Below are 20,182 nucleotides of genomic sequence, written 5' to 3' on the forward strand. Positions count from 1 at the left end.
AATTTTTACAAAAAAAAAAAAAAAAATCAATATTACGGTCCATAAAATTTAATGTTTGAAGATTATTTCATGCAAATGTTGACCGTGACTGCGCCTCAAATGGTCCATCCGCTTAGTCCAATTTTGGCATACACTTTCCAGCATATCGGCCGGTATCTCACGAATAAATGCTGCAATGTTGTCTTCCAATGCGTAAATTGAAGCAGGCTTGTCTGTATAAATATTTAGCCCCACAAACACTAAAGGCGTTAAATCGCACGATCTAGGCCGCCAATTAAGCAGTCGTGATCGAAAGTGAAATAAAATGTGCATCAAACTCGTCTCTCAACAAGTCCATTGTTATGCGTGCTGTGTGGCGTGTGGCACCGTCTTGTTGAAACCACATGTCATGCAAGTCAAGCTCTTGCATTTTGGGCAAAACAAGTTAGATATCATCTCATCAATCACAGTTACGTTACGATTCGCATCATCTTTGAAGAAGTTCTGTCCAATGATGCCGCCAGCCCATATACCGCACCAAACTGTAATTTTTCTGGTTGCATTGGTAGCACTTGTAATGCTTCTGGCCGATCTTCACTTCAAAATCGACAATTCTGCTTATTTACGTACCCACTGAGCCAAAAAAGAGCATTGTTGCTGAACACCTTTTGAACACTATGAACTTTCATATGAGAGCATGTATTTTGATAATAAAAATCAATAATTTGCAAGGGTTGTTCGTTTGTAAGACGGTATATATGTATCTCCCTGCACTTTTAGAGCTTTTGCAAACGCATTTATCAACCGATCTCTTCATAATTTTGCACCCCAATTCCCTATATGACTGCATATTTGCAGGCATTTTGGTCGAATTTCTACATTTAAAATTAAAGTAAATTTTCATTTCGGCAACTTAGTCTTCGTACTCTATATGGTTAAGGGTATCAAAACGTCGGCTTTGCCCAACTTTAACCCGCATTTCATTGTTTTATATATCATACATACAACGCGGTATTACTTTGATATTCTGCGGTGCTGCTTTACTATCAATACCGTATGGTATTGAAGCACGTTTGGTATCAAATCACTTTTGATATCAAATCTTTTACTCTGTACTTTTTAAGTACCGGTGTCTGTTGGCCGCGAAAGCCGGGCAATGATATAGGACATGCTCCAACGTCTCATCATCTTCACCACATGCCCTACACAGGCCATCTCTAGCCGCACTGATTTTGCATAAGAGTGCTCGTAGTCCTATGTGTCCCGTTATGACACCAAAAACTATACTGACCTCCTTCTTACATCCTTTCAGTAATAGCCTCGTCCTCTCACGATCCGGATCACCCAATAGGAGTTTCTCCACTGACTGTTTCGCGTTTGTCGCCTACGCCTTTAAATCTGCCTGCATCGATTCGAGAGGCTTCGGGTTAACCAAGTTTATCGAAGACAGTTCTCTAGCCTTCACTGCCAAATCGTCTGCCCTTTCATTCCCCCTTACTCCGTTATGGCCCGACACCCAAACAATGTGGATTGTGCCATCCTCAGAGAAGGCGTTAATCTCCTTCTTACCCTCCAAGACTGTTCGTGACCTTATCATCTTGGCTGTTATTGCCCTTATGGCCAGTTTGCTGTCCGTAAAGATGTTCACATTCAACGTCCTCGCGTTAATACCACACCACCTAACCCATTCCGCGATCGGCCGAATCTCTGCCTGCATCACCGTATTATGGTCAGGCAGACTAAAGCAGATCTCAGTTCCTGGGTTTTCAATGTAGACTCTCAGGACCACTCTTTCCCCTAGCTTTGATCCATCCGTTTAACGTGACCTTTCAGACGGCAATACTAGGGCTCCGTCGGACTGTGCCGCTGGCAGCAGTGCCTCGCACTCTACCTCAAGTGTCGTCTCAGATATCCGATCGAAAACCTCTTTCCTTACTGCTAGGTTTCCTATCGTCGCCTCTATTATACCGAGATGGTATGAGCTGCTGCCATCCTCAATCCACTTTCGCATCACCTTTAGTCTCATACCAGCAGTGGCTGCCTCATATTTAATATGTATGTCAATGGGTCGGATTTCTAGATCGCTCTGCCTATGACAGACAACATGTTCTCTGAACTTATTGTATAGTCCTAACGTTACACTTTTTCGCCATAGAAAAAGTGCAACGTTAGGGCAAAGTAAATATAACTTCCATCCTACGAAGTAGGGTATGAAAAGACAATGTTAAGATTACTATAACCCCTATCACATGTTGGTTGTTATATTAATGAAAACAACAATTTTATTCTTTGCCCGAAAAGCCAAAGTTCCGAAACAAATCAAACTTTAACAAACTGAGACAAGCCTCCTCAACCCAAAAAATAAAGGTCCAACCATTCACTTACTTCATGCCCATAATTTTTCTTTTGCCATAACATTTACATACTCATCTCTCTCTCACTCTAGACAAAATGAAAATTTCCGCTTGGTCATCATTTCTAATGTAGCCCCAATAGTAGTACACAAAAGGTCTAATAATGTTAACAACAGTTCTAACGCCTCATTAATTAGAATTATAAAGAAAGGGAAAAAAAAACTCCACATAATGCATCATGCTGCATGACCCTATTTCAAAACGTTGTTTGCCATCATTGTTTGTTGCAAGTGGCCAATATTGAAACAAGTGTTTTTTGAGTCGCAGCATGACCTTAAGTAACTGTATAACAATTTCCAAGCACCTAGACCAAGACAAATCCACTTCAAGAGAAAGCTACTTACGGATAATGTGATTGGGGAATTTTTCTCTCAGCAACTATTAATCATTGGTTTGATTGGTAATTGGTTCCATTCTGCCTTTTCCCCCGTCAGCCCAATCCCAACTTTCCAAAGGGTAATTTCAATTTGAATTCAATAATTCTAACAATGCCAGACCATTACTCCATTCGTTCTAAAACGATAAATGGGGGAAAACGAACTCTTTACTTAGTCTTGCGCCCCAGCACAGCAGGTATGAATTTTTTGTTGGCCTTTTGAAGGAAAAAAAAAAACAACAACAACGCACATAGTTTGTTAGCTTGTTGGAATATTTGGCCAAAGCCGTAAGGGTTCAAGTGCCTTTTTTGTGTTTAGCTTCCACCTTGGTTACAATTAAGTTTGCATGTATACGGACCGGTTGTTTCAAATTTAATCTGATGGCGTGGGGTATGTGTGTTTTTAATAAAGCCCCTTTTTATGGATCGATGATGTGAGGAGGTCAGAAAAAAAGTATCACATAAAACTTCAATACCCGAAATTCAATCAGCATGTTGCTGATTGTTGTTGCTTTTTCGGGAGAACCAGCATCATTGTCGATATGCTGAATTGCTCTTTTTCTTTGGCAAAAAAGTAAAAAAATCAATTTTTATGCACAATTAATATTAATGAATTTTTTTCCTCATTTTTGATTTAAGCAGAGTTGCCGATAGAAAAAAAAATCCTTCAAAATATTTATTTGACAACATGTAAGTAAATCTACAAAAAACTATTTAAAATCAAATTTGTATACATCATATTTTTTTGATAACAAACCAACAGCGATATGTATTTACTATGATCTTTATTCTGTTCCAATTTTTCCTGTATTGAAAGAACGTTGCGATCTCTTTCTTTTTATAGTTTGAGCCTTTTTCGAACAAACCCCTTGACTGGGTAACTTTCAATTACAGACTGAATGTAATTTGATACTCAACTTCAACTAAAAATTAAAACGAAAATCCCAGAATTTTACATCAAAAAATTTTAATGGTGCACGGATAATAGGGGAAAGCAGGGTTAACACGGATAATAGAGGTAAACAACGGTTAATAGAGGTACAACACAGCATGCCGGTAATCGGTTAATAAAGGCCCGGATAATCGGGGTTCAACTGTATTTAAGTCCGGAAAAAATGGTAGTCACTTCAGGACCATAACATTTTGGTGTTAAATCTAAAATTTGACTACTAATGCCATATGAAATGAAGCATTTTCGACCCCAATTCTTCTAAAATGTTTTTGAGTTTGAATAGTCCCTATCTAGAACCACTTTATATGCTTTAACTTGGATGTCAGAAAAAACTCTAAAGCACCAAAATAAGTGATGGCTCCCCACACTATGACAATACTTAAATTACTATGAAAACGATTTATAACGTTCAACGATTGTGGATTTAATAATTAAAGTTATCAAGACCTTTTAATTTTATATTTTTTATTGAAGAGGTCTACTGCTTTGTTGGTATTGGCTAGAACTGACGTCTCAGTCATTGTGTCCGTCATGACAGATCACTGTCTAATAGGAAAACTTGCCGACAGACTGAAGCTTGTCAGCAACAACTTTTGCAAAAGCTGTAGGGACATCGAGAAAGAAGAGACTATAGAACACCTTCTGTGTTTGTGTCCCGCACTAGCAGTTAGAAGGAGTTCCACTTTAGGTTCTCATTTCTTTGAGAACCTGTCTGATTTAGCGGACGTGAACATTCGCAAGTTATTGGGCTTTTAAAAGCGATCTGGATGGTTCAACGGTAGGAACTAGAAGGCATCTTCCTTATTCTGTTCCTGTGGTATCACAATGAACGAAAACGTCTAAGTGAGTCTGATGGCAGACTGCCACTTAAACCTAACCTAAAAAGCGGAAAAAAGCGTTTGCTGTCTATAAGCATAAGTGTATGCTAAAATTTTGCTTGACTTCTGCTGTAATTCAAGGATTTTTAAGGATATAGCTGCTATATAGACCGATCTGCCGATAAAGGGTTTAATGCCCATAAATGCTTTACTATACCCACCACCGTAGGATAGGGGGTATATTCATTAAGTCATTCCGTTTGCAACACATCGAAATGTCAATTTCCGACCCTACAAAGTATATATATTTCGGGTCGTCGTAAAATTCTAAGACGATTTAACTATGTCCATGTGTCTGTCCGTCCGTCTGTTGTAATCACTCTAGAGCTTTCAAAAATTGAGATATTGAGCTTAAATTTAGCACAGATACGTCTTTTTAATGCACGCTGGTTAAGTTCTTGAACAGTCCAAATTGGAACACATTTGGATATAGCTGCTATATAGACCGATTTTCCGATAACTGGTCTAATGCCCATAAAAACTGTATTTTTCATCCGATTTCGTTAAAATTTGAAACAGTGAGTAGTTTTAGGCCTCCAGACATGTGACCCAAATATGGTGCATATCAGGTTATATTTAGATATAGCTGCCATATAGACCGATTTACCGATAAAGGGTCTGAAGCCCATAAAAGATTTATATATTACCCGATTTCGTCGAAATTTGAAACAGTGAGTTATTTTAAGCCTCCCGACATCTGACCTAAACATGGTTTAGTTCTTAATATATTTGGATATAGCTGCCATATAGACCGATCTCCCGATAAAGGGTCTGAAGCCCATAAAAGCATGATTTTTATCCGATTTCGCTGAAATTTGAAACAGTGAGTAGTTTTTGGCCTACCAACATCCGAACTTAATTTGGTTCAGTTTGGACTATATTTTGATATAGCTGTCATATATACCGATTTGCCGATAAGGGATCTGAAGCCCATAAAAACTTTATTTTTTACACGATTTCGCGGAAATTTGTAGCAATGAGTTGTTTTAAGCCTCCCGACATCCGCCTCAAATATGTTTCAGTTCGAACAATATTTAGATATAAAGGGTGATTTTTTTGAGGTTAGGATTTTCATGCATTAGTATTTGACAGATCACGTGGGATTTCAGACATGGTGTCAAAGAGAAAGATGCTCAGTATGCTTTGACATTTCATCATGAATAGACTTACTAACGAGCAACGCTTGCAAATCATTGAATTTTATTACCAAAATCAGTGTTCGGTTCGAAATGTGTTCATTCACCGTAACGTTGCGTCCAACAGCATCTTTGAAAAAATACGGTCCAATGATTCCACCAGCGTACAAACCACACCAAACAGTGCATTTTTCGGGATGCATGGGCAGTTCTTGAACGGCTTCTGGTTGCTCTTCACTCCAAATGCGGCAATTTTGCTTATTTACGTAGCCATTCAACCAGAAATGAGCCTCATCGCTGAACAAAATTTGTCAAAATTTGAACACATTTCGAACCGAACACTGATTTTGGTAATAAAATTCAATGATTTGCAAGCGTTGCTCGTTAGTAAGTCTATTCATGATGAAATGTCAAAGCATACTGAGCATCTTTCTCTTTGACACCATGTCTGAAATCCCACGTGATCTGTCAAATACTAATGCATGAAAATCCTAACCTCAAAAAAATTACCCTTTAGCTGTCATATAGACCGATCTGCCGTTTAAGGGTCTGAAACCCATAGAGGCTGAATTTATTACCCAATTTCGCTGAAATTTAAATCAGTGAGTTGTTTTAAGCCACCCGCCTTCTGACCCAAATATGGTAAAGACCGGATTGTATTTTGATATAGCTGTCATATAGACCGATATGCCGATTAAGGGTCTAGAGTTAATGAAAGCTTTATTTATTACTCGATTTCGGTGAAATTTGAAATAGTGAGTTGTTTTAAGCCTCTCGACATCCAACCCAAATATGAGTAAGATAAGACTATATAGATATAGCTTTTATATAGACCGATCTTCCAATTTACGGTCTTAATTCCATAAAAAGCGGATTTATTGTCTGAAAAAGTTACTTGGGACCTGAATTTATATTTGGATATAGCTGTCAATAAGACCAATATTTTGTTCTACAAAATTGAACAGAGCCTTATATTTATTAGACCATTTAATGTCCGTGCCGAATTTTGGTGCATAAGTTATCCAATATTCATCGGAGAGTGACGAAAGGGGGTTTACATAAATACCCGAGGTGGTGGGTATCCAAAGTTCGGCCCGGCTGATTAAGTTCGGCTTTTCCTTATTTTAGATTAATATTGATATAGATATTTTCATGATATATATCTTGTATACTGATTTTTGTTGTTCAGTGAGTTATAGTCAAATTTGATAAGGAACATTTTGTCATTGATTCTCCTAAAATGAAAATTAATAAGCGAATGTGACACCAACTTAAAAAATTACTATTTTAAAATTTACCTACAATTTTTACTGGCATCTACCCCAACGTTTGGTGTATTCAGTGGCCTATAGTAGAATTTTATGGCGAACATTTTTTAGAATATTTTGATTAGCCACAAAGAGTTTAAAGGACTTAAAATACCCCTTTAGAGACTAGATTGAGGATCAAAATGCTCTACAAGAGTATTGTTTGCATTCTTGGCAGTATTTGTTGCTGAAGACACTATATGCCTTAAATGAAAAGATTACGAGTAATCGTAAGCCGAAGATTTAGAATAATGTTCAGAAGGGAGGAACTTACCTCCTCTCTTTAGGTTACTTTTCGATGTGAACTTTCAAAATGCCGAAACACGTGTCTTCCCTTTTTGCCTTTTTTTTCATAATCTGTACCGTTTTCTCTGTTATTTTTTGTTGTGTTCCGCAGTGTAATTATTTGTAAATACTTTTTCAACACTTAGTAAGTACTACATACATACATATTTTTATCAGAGGCAACACTGTATTCTACATCCGCATAAAAAAACGCCAATCATATTAATGTTATAAGATTTTTTCGTTCATTTCGTTCGTTTATAGAAATAAAAAGGGTAGTCGATCAAGATTTATTACGGACGCATGGTTGGCAAATTTAATAGGGATACAATGAGTATTTCTGCCTAAAGCGATTATTTCCAAAGAATTTCGTTTAAGGTGGTTGTCACATATTGATAAAAGCTTCACCACACGTAACGTTTTGCTTTTATTTTGAAGTTGGTAAACAAAACAGAATACGGTTAAAGTATTTGATAGCAAAGCGAATAAGGTACACCTTTACAAGTCTGTTGATATATTATTATGACAATAGATACTGATATCTTAAAAATATGATTTTTTAGGTTGCTTTTATCATTGTAGACACTATAGATGAAACTTAGTTATGGGTTTCTTCGAAACGGGAATCAAACAAAATGAAGATGAAAAAAACAAACAGTATGTAGAACTCAGTCCATTGTGATATCAAAGAAATAACAAAAGAAAAGGTCGGTTTAAAAAGACCAGACAATTTTTGGTATGAATTATTGGTTGAGAAATCATGGCCCCTTACTTCTAACAAACTTTCATACATCACATGTGGGGTGGTGTATGGTGGGGCGGGTCTATCTAGAAGAATCAGCTTGTGTAATTAAAAGTTGTTCTAAGTCTCTCAAGTTCGTTGGTTCAACAATTTCTCTGTGACCTTAACCCAGAACAAAGTTGTTGTATCATCATTTATAGTAATAAATAAAACAAAAACGGTTCTGAATATCATTGAAATTCTTTATTCCTGTGAAAGTAGGTTCGAAGGCATTATTTGTGGAGCTCGATTTCATGGCCATTAACCCAACATGCGACCCAATTTCAAATCATAAATCCGCCGATACTGCTTCAATTTCGCGTCCGAGATTCGAACGAAGTTCATCAATCGTCGCTGGCTTGTTGGCATAGACCATGGATTTGACGTGACCAACCTCATTCTTTGTATTCAATAATTGATTCCAAATCCATATATTCCAAATTCATTGATTCCCTGAAGTGGTTTTAATATGAATACACCAACTCAGCATCGTTTTCCACACAAGAGACCATCATGTCTTTAATGTAGAATGTCCTTAGAATTTGTTCTATTTTTTTTATTTGAACAGGTTCTTAAATAATTTATTTATTTGTTTTTTAAATCATTTATTTATTTGTTTAACAAATATTTTATAATGGCATCAATATTTTAATAGCAAAGCTCAACAACACTTCTGGCGCGATGACAAGAACATAAAAGTGGCGCCGTCAATTTTTAATAGCCTTATTTGTCTGGTATTGAATTAATACCAAATGGTATTTGAAATCTATACAATGACGCGAACACGAGGTGGTATAGGCAAAGTACTCTCATTTTTCTATCAGTGTACCACTCCCCGAAGTTGGTTCATGTCTGGTATCGTATCCCCACCTAAGTACCGGTGCCTGTTAGCCGCGAAAGCCGGCCAATGATATAGCAAATGCTCCAACGTCTCATCATCTTCCCCCATGTCCTTCACATGATATCACTTGCCGCACCGATTATACATAAGTGAGTTCGTAGTCCTATGTGTCCCGTTATGACACCAAAATCTATACTGACCTCCTTCTTACTTTATTTCAGTAATAGCCTCGTCCTTTCAAGATCCGGATCACTCCATAGGATTTTCGCCGTCCTGCCGACTGTTTCGCTGTTCCACAGTGTTACATGCGCGTTTGTCGCCCAACCTCTTAAATCGGACAGCGTCTACCCGAAAGGCTTCAGGTTAACCAAGTTTATCGACGGCAGTTCTCTGGCCTTCACTGCCAAATCGTCTTCTTTTTCATTGCCCCTTACTACGTTATGACTTGGCAACCAAACAATGCGGATTGTGCCATTCTCAGAGAGGTCGTTCATCTTCTTCTTACACTGAAAGACTGCTCGTGACCTTACCCTTCTAGTTGTTATTGCCCTAATGGCCATTTCACTGTCCGACAAGATGTTCACACTCGACATCCTCGCGATAGTACCACACCACCTCATGCATTCCGTGATAGTCATCTCCGACTGCAGAACTATATTATGGTCAGGCCGTCTTAAACCCATCTCAGTTCCTGGTTTCGCAATGTAGACCCACAGGTCCACTCTGTCCCCTAGCTTTGATCCATCCGTGTAACACGATCTTCCAGAGGGCAATACCAGGGTTCCGTCAGTCCAAGACTGTGCCGCTGGCAGCAGTGTCTCGCACTCGGCCTCAAGTATCGTCTCAGGTATCCGATTGGAAACCTCTTCCCTTCCTATTTCCTATTATACCGCGATGGTATGAGCAGCTCCCATCCTTAATCCATTCTCTCATTGCTTTAAGTCTCATAGTCGCAGTGGCTGCCTCATATTTAATCTGTATGCCAATGGATATCTAGAATAGTCTCCAGTGCCCTAATGGGCGTGGTCCTCATCGCACCGCCTATGCCAAGACAACATGTTCTCTGAACCTGTTGTATGTTCCTTATGTTGCACTTTTTCTCCATCACAGTCCACCAAACAACTGAGGCGTAAATAAGTATTGGTCTAATCACGCTTCTGTAGAGCCAGTGAACTATCTTCGAATTCGAGCCCCATTTTGAGCATACGGCCCGTCTACATAGTGTCCAACATCTGTGAAATCGGCATATTTCAGTCTTCTCTGGGATAATATTGAGACCCCTTAGTGTAGCCCAGTCATATGCCACACGCAATACTATTTCGGCTCTTCTGCATAGCTGGTTCGGATCCTTACCCATAAGAAGTATTACAACATCGTCTGCATATCAGATGGGTTCAAATCCTTCCTCAGCCAGCATCCGTAATAAATTATTTGCAGTGGTGACCCAAAGGTGTGGCGATAAAATGCCTCCCTGTGCTACTTTCTCCCTTATATTTACGTCATGGGACCCGCAATTTATCCAGCTGTTCCTTAGCTTATGGTTTATCCAGTCTCTAAGAACCCGGTCCACCCGGTACTGGTCCAAGGATTGGATCAGTGTGTCGGTCCGCACATTATTAAACGCCCCTCGATTTCAATGCTAACCGCCAATGTGTACGTCTTGCCACCGTAGGATTCTTCTTTTTTATGCACAACCTCGTGCAGGGCAGTCTCCACCGACCTTCCCTTGACATAGGCATACTGTTTGTATTTAAGCGGTTCGCTGGGTGTCCTTATCTTTATCATGGTATCCACAATACGTTCCATGGTTTGGAGTAGAAAGGAGGTAAGGCTTATAGGCCTTTGCCTTGCCAGGCTTGGGTGTATATACCACCATTTCCTCCTGCCAGGCTTTGGGAGTATATGCAAGTCCAAGGCACGCTGTGAAAATAGTGGCCAGATGAGGTGCCAGATACTGGGCCTCCTTTTGTAGTAACGCCAGAAATATTCCATCAGGTCCGGGTGACTTAAATGGTTTGGAGCTCCTCACGGCTTCCTTGACCATAAATTTCGTTATGATAAGCCTCCGTTCAATCTCATTAATCCAAGATTCCGCTATCTCCGTGCGTTTTCACCAAAAGCCTCAACATGTCTGCCGTTGTATCTGCTCTCACTCCCATGTCATCTACTATAGTTTCAGTTTGGACATGGGTTTTTGAGAGAAACTTTTTCATCTTGGCGGCGTCATTAAAGCTATCATCCTGGTCGTAGAATAGCTTCCAGGAGGCACGTTTTCCCGCTCTGTTAATCTTATTGTATTCCTTGAGCAGTGTGTAATACACATCCCAATAAACATCCGCTTCTGTTAAAAACCTGCGGACCTCTTTTCCAATGTTGTGAATCTCCCCGGCCATCCATGGTTTTTCTTGGGCCAATTTTGTTTTCCGAAGAGGACAGCTATCTACGAAAGACTCCACGAGTGCAGTCTTAATCCCGTTGACATTGTCGTCAATGTCCCCTATGCTTGGACAATCGAAATTATCTTGTCGAAGTCTTCTGAGCCGATGTCGATAAAATTTCCCAGAGTCATAAAAATTTTCGAGTGAATCGGTTAACTAATGACCACAATATTGTAATATTAGTCCAAATCGGAAGAACATATATATGTGACCTATATCCAAATCCAATTGCAAAAGGCTTCATCTCTAGACCAAAAAAATGCCTATGCAAATTTTAAGATTATCGGATAAAAAAAATTGCGACGTATACTTTGTTCACAAATATACATTGACAGTCTAACATAGCTGAATCGGATCAACAATTGATTCTGAGTTGATCGGTATGCTTATCGGGTCGGTATGCGGGTCTAACTCTTTTTTCCTTCTGGGTGTTAGAAACAAATGATCTAAGTTATGGTACCCTGTATCGCATTAGGGGTTTAGGGTATAATAAATGCACCGTTCGTAGAGAAATTAGTGTCATTAAAATTTTAATGTCATATAGAATACGAAACAAATTAGTATATGTTTATTAGTATATGTACAATTAATTGCAAGTGGTCTATAATTTCTTGCTCCCTAGACCTGAAACACATGAAAATAATGTATCAAGGAATTATCGCCATATAAATAAATACTTCTTATCAAACATATAGCTCACACTCAAATAGCAAAACAAGTTCGTTTCTTAAGTCTTTTGTTTTGTTTGATCACAAAACATCATTTATGGGTAACAGTTTGCAGTCTAAACAATAAAAAAAAATTATTAAATATAGAAATCATTAAATAGGAATCAGTAACCGGATTAAGATTTTGGTTTAAACGCGTGCTAATGAAATGAAAAGCTGAAATCGCTACACCTGGTCGATTGGTGCACAAAATAAAAGTGGAAGCAAATAGGAATAAACATGTTTGTTCATAAAGGAAGATGACGCAAGGAAATGACATCAGTCATGTATCAGTAAATGAGGCTAAATGTTTGCGGTTGTATTGCTAAAAGCAAAATACACATTTTCTTTGTGCAATTATAGATGCAATAGGTCCAAAATGTAATTGATAGGTGCACCGATTAGGCAACGTTGGGCTGTTTGTTATAATTATTAGTTTCATAGAAAATAGTTTTGTCTTAAATTATGTGTTTGTCATAGTTGCAAAAAATAATAATTTATGATATAATTGTTTTTGGCTTCGCAATACAATTAATGCGTTTTTTTTCTAAATATAGTTTTGTGGTTTTTTCCATTTGCGAGATTTGTTTTGTATTTCGGTTGTTATATCGAAAGCAACAATAATGGTATTGCTCGTTTTGTGTATTTTTTTTTTTCTCTTTTCGCCTTTAACAATCTGGTCTATTACTAACGGTTCATAAGACAAAAGAATAAACACTCAACTTAAAAGTATTCTACCGTAACATACCAAGTGGTATTGAAAAATAACCCATGGGGAGGCAACGAAATTTTAAAGGCAGAATGTATGACTTGAATGCAAGTCATAACAAAATATAACTCGCCTAACTAAATATTTGGGCTTCCAGAGTCTGAAGAAGTCAAAGCGAAGTAGCATTTAATACGGGAGCATTATCAAGATATGAACCAACAATCCCTATCGACCTTCACAAATAATATGTATATGTGCAGAATTATAAGCAGAAGTCTTTATTTGATCAATCGATATAGTAATTTCTACATATGGACGAACAGCCGAACCGACAGCCAGATGGGCTAGATTGACTAATAATGTATATTTATAATCGATATGTCGAGGTGTTAGAAGGGAAATGACTAGATTAGCATGCCTACTTGTTGTTGGAAGTTATGACATAACATCACAAGTAAAATTTGAGTCAAATCTTAGGTTTGAAGCTTTTATACGGAAATTATATTTATACGAGTGCCGTTATCTACAGTCCTACATCAATAAAAATAATACTATGATTTGGGGATCCAAATTACAGCAAAACTGATCTTTAATAGATTTAGAAATATCCATGCACATGTCTTGACGACGTCAATATACACCCATACCCTTTCCACCCCATATACTAGGGCCTCCGAGATTTTTCTTTTTGAATAATTTTCCAACAAAGTCTTCTTCCCCATCAATTGATTTCAAATATCTATTGTTCCCAGAAAAAAAAAATAAAACAAAACATCAAACTGTTAATAACGGTTCTTCATGGGTTAGTTCGCAAGCCCAAGTACGGACTTGGCAAAAATGCCGCAAGCAAAATAAACACAACAAATGTCTATTCGTTTTGAACAACGACAGCAACCAAAAACAAAAAAAAAACACACCAAACTCTGACTAGAACACTTTACCAAACTCTTCTCAAACCAACCAAAGCAAAAACAAAAAATGCCTCTCTAATGCTTCTAATGGAGCCGAATGAGCGACACCAAGCCACTAACAGCACTAACATCACACCCCAGCCAACAACATTCTCAGAATGTTTACCTTGAAAGGTGCAACCGAGCCTAAGCAAAAAAAAACAACAAAAAAAGAACAAGAAACAAAAGAAACGACACAAAACACAAATTCACCACCAACACCAATCTAACGATGGCAAAACAAATACCCTAATGGATGGACAGACATTTGTAAATTTGAATGTGCGAGTAGTGGTAACACACGATGTGGCCTAATGCAAACGTTAGAAAAGAGCTTACTAACAAAGTGGTGACCAGTTGAGGTGGTGAGTTTGTAAACGCTTGGCTTTGCTCTGAACTTGTTGCGGTTTTGTGGCTCTGAGCGTATCTGAAGCGAACGATTGAAAGTCTCCAAACTTCGTAAATGCTGTGAAATGTTTATCAGAGATGGGAAGGGCTACTGTTAACTTTGTCAAAATGGTAAAAATGAAGCTCTTTTCATGCCATTTGGAAAAAGTTAAAGCCAGGGATTTTACATTGTTTAGACCTCAGAAGTTCACAGATAACTATTTAGAAAGTTGGAAAAAGAACTGCCCTAATCTTTCAACAATTAGGTGCATATACTACATATATCCAATTTTTAATGGTCTTGATTTTCTAGAGCTGACAAAGCAGCAATTTTTTGAATTAGTAAAAGCGCCTTAAGTTTGGCCTGGCCGATTTCAAATACCCTCCACCGTGGTGGGTCGCGTCTTACAAGTTCTTTGCATGCATTTTTCATATATAAAGCAGCTATAGCAAGTTATGAATCTATATTGACCGCACTTGTCGTGGCTGGTAGAAGGCTGTTAAAAAACAACTCATTCGAAAATTCACCAAAGCGGTTAGTAATTAAGTTCTTTAGAGGCTCAAGATGTGAATTTGGGTGATCGATTTATACTTAGCTTGGATCTTGGAAGTCGAAAGAAAACCCTACGTTCAAGATTTCAGCCTAATTGGATATGAATTGTGTCATCTAGAGGCTTAAGAAGTCAGACCAAAAGATCGGTTTATATCACATTATAGATCCCTATAAACCATACTATGCACGTTTGTTGAAAGTCACAGCAAAACATTTCTTACAAAATGTCAGTTAAATTAGTTGGTAATTGCGTCTTCTAGAGGCTCGAAAAGTCAAATGTGAAGTTGGATTTATATGGCTGCTATATTAGGTTTAAGACCGATTTAGACCATACCTGGCCACTTATCGGAAGTTGTCCGAAATCACTACGTGCAAAGTTTTAGCCAAATCGGATAAGATTAGGTTAGGTTAGGTTGGATGAGGATGATATCAGACATAGGCGTCCAAGTATCCGCCATATTGTGGCCCATTGTGATTCCTCAATAGCCTTTTTCTCTAAATTCAAGAAGTTCAACAGGCGCCGCTATTGTATCCGGCACTTTACATCAATGCATCATCTCGTACCATTTTGATGATACAACAAAAGAATTCAATCAATCTGGATTTATTCCTCTTATCTCCTCCAATGCCTGATAGAAAACAGATCCCAGTATCTTGTACCTGCTACGACTATATCCCGGACATTGGCAAAGGAAATGATAACTATCCTATCTATCGGAGTAAGTTCCCTATGCCTATAAGAGTCATATGGGTTTTAACCTTATTATATCTTGTTATCATACCAATAACCGTTCCTAGATGAATCCTCTAAATCGACAATAGAACATCTACGTAACGATTCCAACGTTTGTCCCATAGTTGTTTCATATGCTCACAACCTGCTGTTGTTTTCCATCTGTTAAACCACGTTTCCTTATAGCGTAATCTGAGCTCTTGACTAGCGCTATCGAGACCGTGGGAAGATTTGCACCCTCTCTCGCAAGCGAATCAGCCTTCTCGTTACCTGGCTCATCTTTATGACCAGGGACCCAACATAGGGTCACTTTGTGTTGCCTGTGCAGTCGCTCCAAAGAGTCCCGACAACGATGTTGGCTTTTATATCCAATGCTAGTACCCATAAGAGCCTTAAGTGCAGAATGACTATTACTATAAATGCAGACCTCAGATCGGTCGATACTTCTCGACAGCAATAACTCTTCAGCTGTAACAATTGCAATGACTGGAAGATACTGCAGACGTCCCCCATTCGATAAAAGATGTCGATCTGAGGTTGTCCACAGTGGATTCCGCATCCATCCAGTACGACAATCTATCTGTAGAGATATTAAAGTCCCCAAACTTAATACGTCGCTTCTGTCACTCAGCCAGGGTTGGTATTAGCACACATAGCACACAGTTCACAAATTCCACCAAGGTCAGGAAGTCAATCTACAAGTCGGCCATAGTCCCGTCGAACAGACCGGAATGTCTGACCGGTATCCTCCGAAGCTGATCCAGATGCAACAACCCAAGCAGCGTCCCCTCGGCGGATTCCCTGGCATACAGGTCAATCGGCTGAATCCGCAGCAGCACCTCCAAGGATCTGGTGGCAGTATTACCCGTAGCCCCACTTATAAATCTCGGAGCAAACATATTCACCCTATCCAGGTAACTTACATGCGACCCCAACTCATCCCAAGAAGACTGGCACGAATAGAGAGCCGCGAAGGATTTTCTGACCCTAGACTTCAGGTTTAAGCCCCAGTTCAATTAATTGTACAGATTAACCCCAAGGAACCTTGCCGACCCCCCAACATAACATAAATAAGCATGACGTTCAATTAATCAAACAAAAAAAATAGTTAAAATCCCGAATAACATTATCTATGTATCAAGAATGAGAGGTATTGTCAGGATAAAAAAACTTTATATTTGTCAAAATTCTTGCAAGAATTCATCAAAAAAAAAAAAAAAATACTTTTATCGTAAACATAGTGAAAGTGAACCAAATTATTTTTTTCCGGGTAGTATTCGTGTATACTATACAGTATCCTCGAACACCTTTGTAAAGCAGAATTGAGAGATATAAATATGAAAAATCATTTTATTAACCGACCAACACCAGTAACTCTCTAATATCCACCATACCCGAACATTAAAATTATAGTGATTTCGATTATAAAAAAAAATTTGCATTATTGTTGCATTAATACGGGATAACATATGGTAAATGTGGCCCCAACACTCTCATAGTGTTACACTTTTTACATTTTCAATCGAACATATGTCCATCATTTCAACCAAATAATACGATAACAAGTAAAAGCGTGCTAAGTTCGGCCGGGCCGGATCTTATATACCCTTCACCATGGATCGCATTTGTCGAGTTCTTTTCCCGGCATCTCTTCTTAGGCAAAAAAGGATATAAGAAAATATTTGCTCTGCTATTAGAGCGACATCAAGTTATGGTTCAAACCGGACCATAACTGAGTGCCTGTGTTACTCGATATGACTTGGAGAGTTAAGGGCACTTTTCCAATGGCCATAACGTCCTCTCAGCGTTCGGTCCTATGGACCGGAAAGTGCTTGTTTGCTTTTGGAGCTAGACGAGGATAGCTAGCTCCTCATACAAATGTGGCTACAACTACAGAAAGAGATTCGGAATCGATCAATGTACTTATAAACTGGTCTATTTCTCTTCTTTCTTGATGTTACCAACAAACGCACTATGTTATAATACCCTGTAGCGCAGTTGTGGTGTTGGGTATAACGAAAAATTAGGTTAGTTCACTATCACTTGCCGCACCGCTTTTGCATAGGTGAGCTCTGAGTCCTATGTGTCCCGTTATGATACCGAAAGCTATACTGACCTGTTTCTACTTCCTTTCAGTAATAGTTTTATCATTATCCGGATCTCCCCATAGAATTTTTGTCGCCCTGCCGACCGTTTCACTGTTCCATAGTGTAACTTGTGCGCTCGTCGCCCACGTTCTTAAACCCGACTGCGTTGACCATTAAGTCTTCGGGTTAATCCAGTTTAATGACGGCAGTTCTCTGGCCTTCACAGCCAAATCGTCTGCCCTTTCATATCCCCTTACTACGTTATGTCCAGGCACCCAAACGAGGCGGATTGTGCCATCCTCAGAGAAGGCGTTAATCTCCTTCTTACACTCCAAGACTGCTCGTGACCGTGCCCTGATGGCCAGTTTCCTGTTCCTAAAGATGTTCACACTCGTCTTTCTTGCATGAACATCACACCACTTCACGCATTCCGAGATCGGGCGGATCTGTGTCTGCAGGACCGTATTATGGTCAGGCAGTCTAAATTAGACCTCAGTCCCTGGATTCTCAATGTAGATCCCCAGACCCACTCTGTTCTCCAGCTTTGATTTATCCGTGTAACATGATCTTCCAGATGGCAATCCAAGACTGTGCCGCTGGTAGCAGGGCCTCGCACTCGACTTCAAGTGTCGTCTCAGATATCTGATCGGAACCCCGTCCATTCCTTCTAGGTTTCCTATAGTCGCCTCGATTATACCGGGGTGACAGAGCTGATCCTATCCTCAATCCATTCTCCAGTACCCGCAATGGCTGCCTCGCACTTAATCTGTATGTCTATGGGTCCGATATCTAGAATAGTCTCCAGTGCCCTAGTGTGCATGGTTCTCGTCGCTCCGTCTATGCCAAGACAACATGTTCTCTAAACATGTTGTATTAACCTCACGTTGCACCTTTTCTCCGTTGCAGTACACCAAATCACTGATCCACGAATAAGAATTGATCTAATCACGCTCCTGTAGAGCCAGTGGATTATCCTTGGATTCAGGCCCCATTTCGAGCTTACGGTTCGTCTACACAGTGCCCAACATCTGTAAGCCTTCTCAGTAGGCTCTTGAATGTGACAGTGCCAATTTCGTAATCATAGAGCTATCATATAAACCGGTCTTCAGATTTTAATAGTTGAGCCTCTAGAGGCCGACATTTTTTTCCGATATGGCTGAAATTTTGCAAGTAGCTTTTTGTATTAACTTTCAATAACTGTGACGGATATTATCAAAATTAATGCATTATCTGATATATTAAATGATATCACGATCTGACTTCTTGAGCCTCTTGAGGGCGTTATTATAATAAAAGTTAAGTTTGCTTCGACTTGCAAGACCCTTGCCAATATGGCTTAGACCGGTTCACATTAAGTTCGGCTTCAATATATACAGAGGTTAAACAAAAAGGTTAAAAAAAAAGATTTGCTCTGCTATTAGAGCGATATCAAGATATGGTCCGGTTCGGACCACAATTAAATTATATGTTGGGGACCTATGTGAATTGTCAGCCAATTCGAATAAGAATTGCGCCCTTTGGGGGCTCAAGAAATAAAATAGAGAGATCGATTGATATGGGAAATGTATCAGGCTATAGACCTATTCAGACCATAATAAACACGTATGAGAGAATACGTCGTACAAAATTTCAGGCAAATCGGATAATAATTGCGACCTCTGCAGGTTCAAGAAGTCAAGATCCCAGATCGGTTTATATGACAGTTATATCAGGTTATGAACCGATTTGAACCTTATTTGACACAGTAGTTGAAAGTAAGAATAAAATACGTTATGCAAAATTTCAGTCAAGTCGGATAGGAATGGCGCCCTCTAGAAGTTCAAGAAGTCAAGTCCCCATATCTGTTTATATGACAGCTATATCAGGTTATGAACAGATTTGAACTATACTTAGCACAATTGTTGGATATCATAACAAAATACTACGTGCCAAAATTCATTCAAATAGAAAAGAATTGCGCCCTCTAGAGGCTCAAGAAGTCAAGACCCAAGATCGGTTTATATGACAGCTATATCAAAACATGGACCATTTACAATACCAACCGACCTACAATAATAAGAAGTATTTGTGCAAAATTTCAAGCGGCTAGCTTTTACTCCTTCACGTTTCTATAAAAATTAGTTTAAAATCTGTAAACACTTTTGCATCGAGTACACATTGTTATTCTTTGCTATATACATTGTTGGTTCTCAGATCGATATTTCGATAAGTTGCAAATGGAATGACGAAATTAGTATACCCCATCCTATCGTGGAGGGTATAAAATGGTCTTACCATTGGGTTATGAAATAAAACATGGTAATAATAATTCGACTTACCATTGAAGTTGTGTGGAAAGTTTAAATAGTAGTTCATATTGAAAAGGTGTAAAGTCACTCACCTAAAAGAAGAACAAAGTAAAAAAAAGAATTTATGAAAATGAGATTACAACTTATACGACGTTTTATAACAACAAGGCAGCAGGAGCTGATGGGTTTCCAACTGAAGTAATTACGATCGGAGACGACACGCTGATAAGGCGTATGCATCAGCTCGTCTGCGTATGAGCAAACTACGGAGGAATAAGTCTCCTTTCCATCCCATACAAATACTCTCGAGGTAATAAGATAATTGAGCTCTACCAATGTGGCTTTAGGTCCGAGAAGGACAGGACTATACTAACCATCTAT

The sequence above is a fragment of the Stomoxys calcitrans genome, chromosome 4, assembly GCF_963082655.1.
Source record: "Stomoxys calcitrans chromosome 4, idStoCalc2.1, whole genome shotgun sequence".
Classification (NCBI taxonomy): domain Eukaryota; kingdom Metazoa; phylum Arthropoda; class Insecta; order Diptera; family Muscidae; genus Stomoxys; species Stomoxys calcitrans.